Consider the following 15,048-nt stretch of genomic DNA (forward strand, 5'->3'; position numbering starts at 1 on the left):
CAAAAAAGTCATGACCAAATTCTAATTCGTAAAGAGAACTGGTTCCTTAATTTTCCTGCTGTTCTTATGTGTATGTATGCATATCTAATTCCGACATGAAAATGTCTTACTTAATATTTGTAATGCACGTTTATTTTTAAATACTTTTCAAGTAAAGATAAAACCACGGCCCAAGAGTGACAAACATGACAACCATATGTTGATTTTGAAATTAATTCTATTTTACTTTTTAAAATTTTTATTTCGAACTAACTTATAAGAAAAAAAAAACAAAAAAAATTCATGTTTTGGCAATGTACATGAACACATGGTAGTATGTGTATTGAAACCATATAGTTTAATCATGAAAACTATGAATATGGTATTAATTTTTTAAAAAAGAATTTAAAAGTATTTTAAAAATAAAATTTGTAAGATAATGAAATTAACGTTTTTTTTCCAATCAATACCCTATTGAATGAAATTGAAAAGATCCTGTGAACCCAAACCCACTGACCCATCCATGAAGATCCCATTGTACCAAAACCACTTTAATTAAAACAGGTAGTTTTGTTCATTGATTACAAAGTCAAAGTCAAAGTCAAAAGTCAATGACCAAAAATGTTTCCTCCTCTATTATTTATTAAATTAAATATATATTAAGAACTAAGGTCTAAAAATATACTATGCACTAAACGTATTAAAAATATATGGTGTAAAAATTAAAATTGTGGTCTAAATGCCAAGTTTATGTTATAAGATTCGGAACCATAGTCTAAAAACTAAATTATATCATGAGTAATGTAATTTTTTTTAGCCCATAGTCAAAAGTGTATCTTTTTATATTGTGCTTAACGAACATAATTGTTGGAAATTAACCGTTAAAAGTGAATCGTTGTCTTAATAATGGTCTAAAATAAAATTTTACATCGCTTGTGGGTAAACTAATTACTCTTAATTTTCAAGAACATCGTTTTTCTTTTGTATTTGTTTTGTTTTGACAATGAGTTTTATTTTATTGAAAAACTAAAAAAAGTGGAAGCGTCTATAAAAATGAAAACACAAATTTCGGAGTTGCATCATTTTCGATTCCTTAACCTTTTGTGCCACCGTCTAGCCCTTACCTAAATCATTTTAAAAAGAGTAAAAATATTAAAAATATTCAATAATGTAGTCATTTTTTGGTGTTAGATATGCAAACGTTTATATAATTATAGCAACCAAAATCGAGGAACTTTAGTGAATAACTACTTATATATGCGACAACGAGTATAGTAATAATTACGAATAACCAACGAGCAAAAGAAAGTTCTTACATTAGTAGTTAAAATACGATATAATAGTTAAAACATAAAATAAAAAACAGACACAAAATATTTAAAACAAAAGAGTGTGGAGGACGACGGGTGAGGCTTGTTTATGGCACCTGTTTCAGAGTCCGCTCCCAACCTCGACCAGCTCTTTATTTACCTGAAAAATGTGGAAAGTACAAAGACTCAATAAGTAGTCTATTTATAGGCTCTTAATCATGTTCTTAGGGTACCACACTCTTTCTTTTATTGTTATGGTTTAAGGCCTTAGTACTAAGTTTCTAGGTTATTGTTCTTAGAACTTGGATCTTGATCCATGTCTCGTTCTTGGTTATTTTTTAGGTTCTTGTTATGTTATTGGTTCGTTCTCCAAGGCACTTTCCCTAGGATTTATGGTAATAGTCATGAACCTGACAACCTGTGTCCAAGGCTTCATACGTTCCAAGCGACACAGTTTAAACCTACATCCAAGGTTTCATGAATTCCAAGCGACGTAGTCTGAACCCGCATCTAGGGCTTGCCCTGTGATATGATCTGAAAACATACATCCAAGACTTCTTATGTTCAAAGCAATTTGCATCTAGGGCTTGCCGTGTGATACAACCTGAATACCTATGCCCAAGACTTCATGTGTTCCAAGTGGCATAGTCTGCATACCTACGCTCAGTAGGGGTGTACATGGTCCAGGTTGGGTTGGGTTGGGTTGAGGGATTTTTTTGACCCAACCCAAAAGTTCGGGTTGGTTGGATTGGTAACCCAACCCAACCCAACCAAAACTTTTCCCAACTCAACCCTCTATTTTCGGGTTGAGTTCGGGTTGGGTTGTCAATTTTTTTAAGTTTTATTTATCCACAATTTACAATTATTAGGATACAATCTAGAGGGTTGGGTTGTGTTGCATTCCTTGACCCCAACAGTGGGGTCAATTACTCAATATTTCTTAAAATACTCAAGTCATGTGTTTCTCTTATATTTTAGGTAAAGGCAACACACTACTGTACGGTTGATGGCGACATCGCATCAAAGATCATGGAACCTATATAGGATAGTTGCATTTATTTTTGTAGGTCTTGGGTTAGTATAAGGAACTGATCTTTTAATATTTTCCTTGGTTTTATTTTAATTTGCATTGAATACTTCTTTTGTGTTATTTTAAGATTCTTATGCAAACATGTAAGTTGATGACATCATTTTATGATTTTTTTTTATATGATTATTCCGCATAGAGAGGTTGCAACATGCATATGATAGCGACTCTTTTTCACTAAGAAATTAGGGTCGTTACAGTTGGTATCAGAGATCTAGGTTATAGATTCTATAGACTAGCTTTCAAGGTAGGCTTGGCATGTTCCATGGTCTCACCGTTGATTCTCAGTCATCGTCAGGCATGTCATGTGTAAAATAAGAAATAGATTAGGATAAATGTCATTAATTAAATATGTTGTTGCTGCTCGGTAACTCTTGATTGAATTTGTCACAATTGACTGTATTATTGTTGAATGAGTTCTATATTTATTATGATATAACGCATGATATGATTTACTAGCAAATAGTAGATTAAGAATAATTATATATTGGTTTTAGAATTATGCTACCTGGAGGATGTGAAAGGAGATGTTGAGGAAGGGGGCAAAGGGAGGATGGGGTATGTGGGGTATGTAGAGAGACCCCAAGCGCTATGGTGCCACCCCCAATAGTGCTGGCAGTTGGAATAGACCCCATGAAGAACTTGATGTGGGAATCGTTTCAGACCATGATGGAGATGGTGGTGGCCACCAACAAGCCAACAACTCGGAGTCCATGCGAGAAGCGAGGTATTTGCGGGATTTCAAGTGGTATGACCCACGTATCTTTAGTGGAACCTTGGGGAACCCAACAAAGGCACAAATGAGGATATCGTCAATGGAGACGATTTTCTTGTTAATGAACTCTCTAGATGATCAGAAGGTGTCATGTGCGTTGTTTATGGTGAAAAAGAACGCAAATTTATGGTGGATGGATAAACGAGAAGTTCTTAGCCCAGATGAAAGCATGATATTGTGGTCTTGATTTAAAGAATTATTTTTTAGAGAATATTACCCCAAGGCAGCTTGACTTCGAAGAAGATAGGAGTTCACCCACTAAAATAGGGTCCATGTTCGGTTGACACGTATGCAAGATAATTCATTAGGTTGAAATGATTTTCGCCGACACTGATGGTCATAAACTTGAAGATGACTTAGAGATTCATCCTTGGCTTGGACGCAAAAATTCATTGTAACGTGGAAGCTATAGACCCTACCACTTATGAGGCCACCTTAAGAGTAGCTAAGGCTATGGATGAGCCTAGGGATGTGGAATGTCGAGAGTCAACTATTACTATTGAATGAAAACGACGGTATGAACAGAGGGGGTCAAATAGACTACCATCAATGCACAAACCACGACACGACAGGTGGATAGACGTCACAAGAACCAACAATGGGCAAGAGGAAGAGGAAGACCACAGTGCAACAAATGTGGGTAGGTGCATGCCTGGATTTAGAGTATGTTTCTGGTGTGGTCAAGAGGGTCACATTGTTATGAATTGCATGTCAAGGAGAACGAAAAACCCAACTAACCTACCAAGGGGCCCAGGTGGGACTGAGAGACCTATGCAAACCCGCTCTCAGACAAGAGCGCATCAACTTTATTTGATTTAGGCTCTACGTATTCATTTATATCTGTACCATTTGGTAGCCAAGTATGGTTCAAAGTAGAGCGCATGTATTGACGGTTAGTAATCAAGTGGGGTAGACTTAGTTGCTAAAAATAGAATAAAAGATGGGCAAATAATAGTGGCACGATGGACTTTGGACATAGACTTTATAGTTGTTAGTACAATGGACTTCAACGTAATACTAAGGATGAATTGATTAGCTAAGAATCACACCAGTATAAATTGTTATAAAAGGGAAGTGATATTGTAACGCCCTTAATATTCTTTAACCTAATCAGTGACGTCACCCATGCATACTTATCTTATTAAGCAGAAGCTCATCATAAATAACCTTGAAAGAGTCTTTCATAAATATTCATGAATCCAAAACAAAACCAAAACTCCGAAAATAAACTTTCAATACTGAATTCAAAATAAATCCAAATAAAACAATACTCAATCCTATAGCTTAAAACAGTCTAATAAAAGTAAACTTCTAAATGTTAGGATCGATACCAGTGGTTAGCTCTGATACCAGTTGTTAGGATCGCACAACAACGCACACGCTCGATCTAGATGAACACAAAGAATGAGATAGAGAAAATTGCAAGGAGAACTCTAGCTAAAAGGATTTTTTATTGATGACTTCAGGTATGTACAACAAGAGAGTACAGAGAACAGAAAGTACATTTTCAAAGCTTTACGGGATATATATATGTTTCAGTCTACTATATATAGCTTTACCCGATTTAACCATCTACTATATATAGCTATTTACCATATATAGCTTTACCAGATATAGCTTTACCATATATGGCTTTACCAAATATGGCTTTACCAAATATAGCTTTACTGGATATAGCTGTTGACCAAGCTATAAATACAGGGAGCAGACTCCATAACCTAACAATTCTCCCACTTGGAGACTGATCCTACACCAAACTAATTAGGGCTTTGCATAACTTCAATTTTCCAACATCAACACATTTTGTCAACATGTCTGCTGGATTCTTTGCACCCTCTATCTTCTCCAAACACATATCGCCTTCTTCCACTAACCTGTGAGTGAAATGGTACCGTCTTCTAATNTGTTTTGTCCTTGAATGATAGACTGGGTTTTTCACCAACTGTATGGCACTCTGACTATCTGTATGAAGGATCTTCTTGCACTGCTTCTGGCCTAATTCTTCTAGATAGTCTGTCATCCATATCATCTTCTTTCCAGCTTCAGCTATGGTCACGTACTCAGCTTCAGTAGATGAAAGAGCAACGCATTTCTGAAGCTTGGACATCCAACTCACTGCTGTTCCATCTATAGTGTAGATATACCCAGATGTGCTCTTGCTGGAGTCTACATCTCCACTCAGATCAGCATCCACAAAACCTTGCAGAACTACTTTGCCATTGCCATAACAAAGTGAAGTATTGGATGTACCTCTCAGATATCTCAGAAGCCACTTCACATCTTCCCAATGTTCCTTCCCTGGATTTGCCATGTACTTGCTAACAACTCTCACTGCATGTGTTATGTCAGGTCTAGTGCAGACCATAGCATACATCAAACTCCCAACTGCAGAAGCGTACGGAACTGATGCCATGTGCTCACGTTCCTCAACTGTCTTGGGAGATTGCCCCTTTGACAGTTTAATATGATTTGCCAAGGGGGTAGTCTTGGGTTTAGCATCATTTATCTTGAATTTGGACAACACCTTCTCAATGTACTGCTCTTGAGATAGATTTAATGTGCCAACAGATCTATCTCGAGAAATCCTCATCCCAAGAATCTGCTTCGCTGCGCCCAAATCTTTCCTCTCAAATACTGAAGACAAGCTTGCCTTCAAGTGGTTTATCTCCCTCATACTTGATCCAGCGATTAGTATATCATCCACATACAGGAGTAGAAACACATAAGAATTAGTGTATTCTTTGAGGTAGCAACACTGATCCTTTTCACTCCTGTGGAAACCATTCTTGCACATGAAGAAGTCAAACTTCTTGTACCATTGTCTCGGTGCTTGTTTCAGTCCATACAAGATCTTATTGAGCTTACACACCATGTGCTCCTTGCCTGGAGCTGCAAACCCTTCTGGTTGTTGCATATAGATCTCCTCATCTAGATCTCCATGTAAAAACGCCGTTTTTACATCTATTTGCTCAAGGTGCAAATTCTCCGATGTAACAATACTCAGCAAAATTCGGATGGTAGTTAATTTCACAACTGGATAAAAGATCTCAGCATAATCAATGCCTTTTCTTTGTGAATATCCTTTAACTACTAACCGAGCTTTAATCCTCCTTCTGCCATCTGGTTCAACCTTGATTTTGAACACCCATTTGTTCAACAGAGCTCTCTTTCCTGTAGGCAACTCAGTCAGCACCCACGTATTATTCCTTTCAAGTGAGCTCATCTCATCATCCATGGCTTGCTCCCACTTGGTTGAATCTTCCACTTGTAGGGCCTCATCAAAGGACTCTGGTTCTCCTTCGTTAGTCAGCAACAGATAATGTAATGAGGTTGAATATCTATCTGGTGCTCTGGTAGTTCTGGATGATCTTCTCAACACCTGCTCAGGTGCAACTTGCTCCACGTCTGGTTCTTCAGCAATAAGATCAGGAGTTTCTTGAGCTTCTATTGTACCATCACTGCGTGAATTTTCTTGCCACTCAAGTTCAACTCCCACTTGCTTCGTAGTCTCAGAGTTTATCTTCTCTTTGTCGTTGTACATGACATTTTCATCAAAGGTCACATCACAGTGTCTTAGGATCTTCATATTTTTCTCATCCCAAAACCTGTACCCGAACATGTCAGAGCCATAGCCTATGAAGTAGCATTTTACAGCCTTAGCATCAAGCTTATCTCTCTTCTCTGGATCAACATGAACATCGCAGTACAACCAAAGATTCTCAAGTGAGAGTACTTGAGTTCTTTTCCTGTCCATACTTCTTCGAGCAATTTGAACTTCACGGGTACTGACGGCCCTCTATTAATCAAATATGCTGCTGTGTTCACAGCATTAGCCCAGAATGTCTTTGGTAGTCCATATTGAATCCTCATGCTTCTTGCTCGCTCATTCAATGTTCTATTCATCCTTTCTGCAATGCCATTTTGTCTTGCCTTACCGGAAATTGTTCTTATTAACCTAATTCCCTCAGCTGCACAAAATGTTATAAACTCTGATTTGTTGTACTCTCCTCCATTGTCAGACCTGAGACATTTGATCTTCAAGCCGGACTGATTTTCAACTTCAGCTTTCCACTTCTTGAAGGTGGTGAACACATCTGACTTGTGTTTCAGAAAGTAAACTCATACCTTCCTGCTGAAGTCATCGATGAAGGTGACATAGTACCTTGATCCACCAAGTGATGAAACTGGAGATGGTCCCCAGACGTCCGTATGGACCATTTCCAACCGCACTTTCTTCGGTACTCTAGCAGCCTTTGTGAAACTAACTCGTTTCTTTTTGCCCATAACACAGCTCTCACAAAGACCCATATCAACAGATTTTAAGCCTTCTAAAGCTCCTTTTGCAGTCAGCATCTTCATTCCTTTGACGCTCATATGTCCAAGTCTATTGTGCCATAGACTTGAATTGGGAGCACTCTCAGCAGCAGCAGTCATGTTTATACACTCTGCAGTAGTGTATAAGGTTTCGGATTTTGTGCCACGTGCAACAACCATGGCGCCCTTCAACAATCTTCCAGGAACTCTTTCCAAACTCTGCTGCATAGCCTGTGGTATCTAACTGACCAATAGAGATCAGGTTCTTCTTGAGACTAGGAATGTATCTGACATCTTGTAATGTCCATTGATTTCCTGCTGGAGTTTGTATGGAGACATCTCCTTTTCCTTCAATCTCTAAGGTTTTGTTGTCGGCAAGATACACCTTCCCGAAATTTCCTGATTTGAAATTTCGAAACAATTTCTTACTTGGAGACGAATGGAACGATGCACCTGAATCCAAAATCCCGGATTCAGCTGGGCTGTCCACACTAAGGATTAAAACGTCCTCAGCATCTTATGTTGTATATATAGAATCATCATCATCTTCAGATTTATGATTCTGCTTCTTCTTCAGTTTTGTACAATCTGTCCGAAAGTGTCCTTTTCCCCCACAGCTCCAACACGTTACATTGGGTTTGTTTGGAGATTTTCCCCTGTTCTTTTATTTTGAACGCCCATGTTTGTTTGAGCTCTTTGATTTGCTTCTTCCCCTTCGATCAACACTGAGAGCATTTCCTGATGAATCTCCAGTTTCCCGTTTGCGAATACTTTGCTGAGAACTACATCTCAAATTTCATCAAACTTCAGTTTATCAGATCCTCGGGAACTACTTATTGTGGCAACAACAGTATCCCATGACTCGGGTAAGGATGACATCAAAATCAACGCTTTAATTTCATCTTCGAAATTAATTTCCACCGAACCCAGTTGACTTATGATCATATTGAATTCATTTATATGATGAGCAACACGTCCACCTTCAGACATCTGTAGATTGAACAACCTACGCATCAAATACACCTTGTTCATAGCCGACGGTTTTTCATACATATTTGATAGCGTCTTCATCAGATCTGACGTTGTCTTCTCCTTGATGATGTTAAACGCCACATTTTTGGATAGCGTCAACCGGATCATCCCTAAGGCTTGTCGATCCTTGAGCTTCCACTGTTCCGTGGTCATGGTATCCGGCTTCACCCCCAACAGAGGTTCGTGAAGATCTTTCTGGTACAGATAATCTTCAATCTGCATCTTCCAGAAACCGAAATCGGATCCATCGAACTTCTCAATATATTTGAACTTTCCATCTTCACAGATTGTGGTGAATTTTGCCTAGCTCTGATACCAATTGTTAGGATCGATACTAGTCGTTAGCTCTGATACCAGTTGTTAGGATCGCACAACAACGCACACGCTCGATCTAGATGAACACAAAGAATGGGATAGAGAAAATTGCAAGGAGAACTCTAGCTAAAAGGATTTTTTATTGATGACTTTAGGTATGTACAACAAGAGAGTATAGAAAATAGAAAGTACATTTTCAAAGCTCTACTGGACGGGATATATATATGGTTCAGTCTACTATATATAGCTTTACCCGATTTAACCATCTACTATATATAGCTATTTACCATATATAGCTTTACCAGATATAGCTTTACCATAGCTTTATCAAATATGGCTTTACCAAATATAGTTTTACTGGATATAGCCGTTGACTAAGCTATAAATATAGGGAGCAGACTCCATAACCTAACACTAAAAATATCCCGTCTCCAACTTCCATGGTGGCCTCAGCTCCGCCGTCAACTGTACATTGGCGTCTTGCCTTTACCTGAAAAATGTAGGTAGCACGTGGCTTGAGTATTTTATGAAATACTCAGTAAGTCACCCCACTGTTGGGGTTAGGAATGCAAACACATGCAACATATGAGCGGGACCTAACTTTTCATAAACTTTTCATAGCCTTGGGCGCTTTTCTATGCCGGGTAGGGTTGGATGTGTGGTACTCCTTCACACATGGCCCATGTACACGTACATGGACCCACCAGGCGGGCTTGTAAACATACCCCTTGGGCTTGACTTGGTCGGGCACAACGTGTTACACGTAGCCGGACACCACAGAACAGAAAAGGGCCCACATGATATCATGGCGAACATAAATATCGTATTTCATTCTTTCATATCATAAAGGGGAAGAATCCCGATGCACGTGACATACATATGCATGAGGTCCCTTAACAAATCTAACATGGCATTACATAAGCAGTGCTAACATCGCATTTACGTTTCTTACATCACATGGCATCTCACATGACTTACATTACATGACATATTACATAAACATTCCAGTTGCATAAACATCTCATGACATGACTCGATAATTCTACGTGTATCTATGGCATCAATCAACATATTCATGGCATATAATACTAACATCTCATTCATGACATAACATAAACAGTCAACAGTCAACACAAGTTCATACATCACATAACATACACAATCTACGGTCAACACAATCTATACATCACATAATCATATCACATAAAATATGGTGCATGCAGGGGCCATAGGGCACGCACCATCATACAACACGTAGAAAGCTAACTCCAACAGTAAGGTCACTTACCTCGATGGTCTTGGTTGAAGTCACTCACAATGAGCTAATCCTAGTGGTTAAATATGTCCTATGATAACCACATAAAAATTAAAAACCTTTCATAAGGTACCCTAGCTAAACCTCATGCTATTTATCAAAATAAACCCTCGACCTAATCTGTTTTTAACGTTTAGGAGCCATACTGACCTCGGATGGTAAAACTAAGGGCAGAGGCTTCGAAAGGGCCAAAAACCTTGGAATCAATATATTATAGGGATACCTTGCCGCTAAGCCTAGTTGCCGAGCCGGCCAACTAAGCCGCCAAGTCGAGCTACGGGAATTGACGGCACCGAATCGATTTCGTACACGTGCGAGCTGACCCACACTGTGCACGCGTGCGAAGCTGCCGGAGCTGCTGGGTGTGTGTCTGTAGCTTGACCGGATTCCAAAGACCTCGCCTTCCTTACTCGACAAGCGACGAAACCCTAGTTTCCACCTCCCCGATTCCGGCGACGCGTCGACGATCCCACAACGTCCTCAACACCGATTTCCGACGGTTAACCTTCTTTGACACAATGATACAAACATCAATGTCTTACTTCTACTCGATTCTTCCTCCGAAAGCAACCCCAACATTCCGGAGGAAAGTTTGGAGAAAAATCGTTTTCAAGGGATGTAAAAGGTTGAACATAGGAATATAAAACTAATCTCAAGACATTTACCGATAAGGCATCCTAGGGTTTTAGAACAAGGAAATTTGGAGAAATAAGAATATTTCTATTAGGCAAAATAAGAGTCTCTCAGGAAATCCCTTGATTTTCGGGGAGATTACATTTAATTATTTATCCTATTTTTATTTGATTTTATTTTTATTCCAGAAACCCGAATCTTTTTCATTTCCATTAAGGTAATAACTTCCTAGTTTAAAATTGCACCTTTTCGAGCGAGAATAAATGCATAACATGATATGTCATTTATAGAAATAAAAAAAATAAAATAAATAAAATAAAATCTTAACCAAATAAGGCAAAAATTGAAAATCTGAATGTTACAAATATTCATCTCTGTTTAAATCCAACTTCAAATTCAAGGATACATGCACTAGAGTTTCCTCTAAAGTAGTCTCAATAATTAAGGCCAAAAAGCTTATCCAACAAGGAGGTTGGGCTGTGTTAGCAAGTGTTTGTAGATACAAAAGGGAAAGAGAAGATCTTGGATGTGATACCAATAGTGAATGAGTTTCGTATATCTTCTTGAAGGATTTACCAGGGATACCTCCTTCCCGAGCTATAGATTTTGGTATAGAACTTGAGCCAAGTACTGGACCTATTTCTAAATCCCCTTACCGTATGGAGTCTCCGGAACTAAAAGAACTCAAGGCGCAATTATAAGATTACTGGACAAAGGTTTCATCGGTCCTAACGTATCTCCTAGGGTGCGCCGATGCTATTTATTAAAAAGAAGGATGACTCGATGCATCTATGAATTGGCATAGAGAATTAAATAAGAGGACTATAAAGAACAAGTATACACTCCCTCGTATCGATGATTTGTTTGATCAATCCAGAGAAGCGATAATGTCCTCCAAGATAGATCTTCGATCAGGTTATCACCAGATTATGATTAAGGAGGGGAATGTACTGAAGATAACATTTAGAACAAGGTACAACCAATATGAGTTTGTGGTGATGTCGTTTGGTCTCACTAACACCTCGATAGTATTCATGGAGTAAATGAATCGAGTATTCAAGGAGTATTTTGACACATTTGTCATCGTTTTTATAGACGGCATCCTGGTGTACTCAAAGACGGATCAAGAACATCAACTACACCTTCGAAAGTCCTAACAATTTTGAGAGATAATAAGTCGTACACCAAATTTTTCTGATGAGAATTTTGGCTACGACAAGTCTCATTTTTAAGACACGTGGTATGGAAGGATGGAATTCCAGTGGACTCCACAAAGATTGAAGCGATCACTAAGTGGTATCGTTCGACCACATTTATTGAGGTTTGCTGCTTTCTAGGGTTGGTATGATACTACTAGCAATTTATGCAAGACTTTGCTAGAATAGCCTCACCACTCACACAGTTGACAAAGAAGAGTATTTCGTTTGTATAGAGAGATGCATGTGGGACAAGTTTTCAAAACCTAAAACAGAGGTCAGTGTCGACTCTTGTGCTCACAGGGCTAGAGATCTTAGAGGGATATGTGATATATAGTGACACCTCTAAGAAGGGACTAGGATGCGTGTTGATGCAACACAGTAAGGTTGTCACGTATGTGTCTCTTTAATTGAAGGACTATAAAATAAACTACCCTATGCATGACTTAGAGTTGTTCGTAGCGGTGTTTGCACTTAAAATTTGTCGACATTACATGTATGGAGAAAAGACTCAGATTTTTTCCGATCGCAAGAGCTTAAAATATTTTTTCAACCAGAGATAAGTGAACATGAGACAATGAAGATGGTTAGAGTTGGTGAAGGATAACAACATAGTCATCAATACCACCCTAGAAAAAGAAATGTAGTCACCGATGCTCTAAGCAAAAAAAAAAAAAAAAAAAAAAAAAAAAAAAAAAAAAAAAAAAAAGCATACTCATTAGCCCTCATCACGGGTGTAGAAGAAACTATCACTGGTGGGATCTCGAAGGATTAAAGTGGCAGGGGTGGGTGCCTCCACTTAGGAAGAGGTTCGGCGACAAATAGAGTCTGAAGTAGAGGGCTTGCTTTCATCACTGCTTCCAAGAGCTTGCCTTTTTCAGGCAATAGTTTCTCAATGAGTAACTTATGGATCTTTTCATTTGCTTCTACTACAGCCACTCTGTTAGCTGACATCTTTACACGAGCCAACTCCCTGTCCAGAGTTTTCCTTTCCTCATTCATCTCCTGAATTTTGCGCTGATAATCTCTCACAACATCCCATCAGCCACACCACGCAGCGAGGACAACCTCCTCCAACTCCCTCACAACTTGCGTTAATTTTTCAACCTCTACAACTTTCTGAGTAACACCCCTAATTTTCTTAACCTAATTAGTGACGTCACCCATGCATACATAACTCATTACGCGGAAGCTCATCATAAATAACCTTAGAAAACACAACAAAGTCTTTCATAAAGGTTCAAAAATCCAAAACAAACATATTTCCGAAAATAAAACATTCAGTAATTAAATTCGAAATAAATCTAAATAAAACAATGTTGAATGCTTTAACTTAAAACAATCAAATAAATGCCCCTTGTTCACTTCCATGGTGTCCTCAGCTCCACCGTCAACCGTACATTGACGCCTTGTCTTTACCTGAAAAATGTAGGTAGCAATTTGGATCTTAGGCACTCTTAAAACATCAACTATAGTAAACAACTAGCATGTTCATAAGTATTAAAACTCAAGGGGGTTGAGTACTAACCTTTTGTAGTTCAAATTTCTTTTTCCTCATGAACCGGTTTCGAACCACCACTAGTGTCTTCTTCACTATCCTCCGGCCTAGAACGGGGTTGTGGAATCCAGTGAGTGACTAAATTTAGGAGGGATTTAGTATATATGAAGAGAGAGTTTGTGAGAGTTTTTATTTCAAGGGAGAAGTTTCATGTACCTTAATCACTCTATTTATAGAGTCATATTTGCATGTTCATACAAATTTGAGATCACCAAATTTTGACACTCAAAATTCCACTCAAATTTGTGGGGTTTATTGGGCAAGCATTCAAGTTTGGTCAAACCAAATTTTGACACCTCAAAATTCCACTAACTCAAACATGGATTTTTCCATGGAGTGAAGTCAACATTTTGACTTTCTTCATTTTAATTCAACTATTCATTTCAAATTAAAGTAATATTAAATAATTAATTAAACTATTTAATTAATATTTAATATTAATTCAAATGCCCATCCCAATCGATCCTGACACATATTTGATTAAAATATTTAAATCTTATTTAAATATCTTCGATTCTCTCTTTTTGTTTAATTCGTAAATAAAACAAAGATGCGGTTAAATATATCGTATATGTGTAGCGCATATTCCCTAATTTGAATTCGAACACTTCGAACTCACTCGTCACGCTGTTTTATGGTTTAGTCCGATATGAGCTAGCAGAGGGACCTAATGGACCTATAGATCATGGGCTCCAACGATCCAAGATTAACCAGTTAAACTCATTAACCTTGTTAATCAACAACACTCGTTAACTACTAGGACACTCCACTATAGCTTAGTAGTTGCACTCCCCTCACTATAGATATATTTGTGTCTATTTGATATAACCATGATTAGTAAGTCGATCCTTCACAGGTTGTTCGTAGCTAAAGCTGGGTCAATTAGCCGTTTTACCCCTGAAGTTGCTTCTTGTTCCTTATGTCCCACTGATCCTCTTATGAACAATTCGTTTGTGGTCCAACCAGTAAACCGAATCCCTCTCACGCAAATGAGTGGGTGGGGCCCCTTGTTCAAAACCTAGAGTCAGTACTTAAGGGAATTATCTCTCTTCTATCCCTAAAAGTGGGTAGGAGCGAATTCCATCTTACACCCCACGTCCCCAGCTATTCACCCAGTCTTACCCCTGAAATGGGAGGCCTATTGAGTTAGCTCAGGATTAAGATCGAGTTACCTAGGTCATCGAATGAAAAGAAAATCAGTCTCAACAGTAAACAACATTATAAAGTGAGAGTGGTTTTCTTCATGGTCTGATCTTATGCAATACTCATTGCATAGGACGCCCCCACTCACATGTCTCCACATGTACAATTTAGTGATCACATTGTTTATATCATATACAAAAGTGGGCCGCATCCATAGTGTCCCCAAATAAGGTACTCAGCCTTATCCTTATACTATAGATCATTTTGACTATATACTTGAACTTGATCCACTCTTATGTCTTTAGATATAATTCAAGTAATCATACTATAGCAGAGTGTTCTTAGTTTATTGGATTTAGATTAATGATCGTAAAGTTCACTTTATTCAATA

General features: G+C 38.2%; 1 pseudogene; it reads right to left on the bottom strand.

Moving 5' to 3' along the window:
* Positions 1-12,727: 12,727 nt before the first annotated feature.
* The window catches only part of LOC111438389, a 6,300-nt pseudogene continuing 3,979 nt past the window's right edge, over positions 12,728-15,048 (bottom strand).

The sequence above is a fragment of the Cucurbita moschata genome, unplaced genomic scaffold, assembly GCF_002738365.1.
Source record: "Cucurbita moschata cultivar Rifu unplaced genomic scaffold, Cmos_1.0 Cmo_Scf00074, whole genome shotgun sequence".
Lineage (NCBI taxonomy): Eukaryota > Viridiplantae > Streptophyta > Magnoliopsida > Cucurbitales > Cucurbitaceae > Cucurbita > Cucurbita moschata.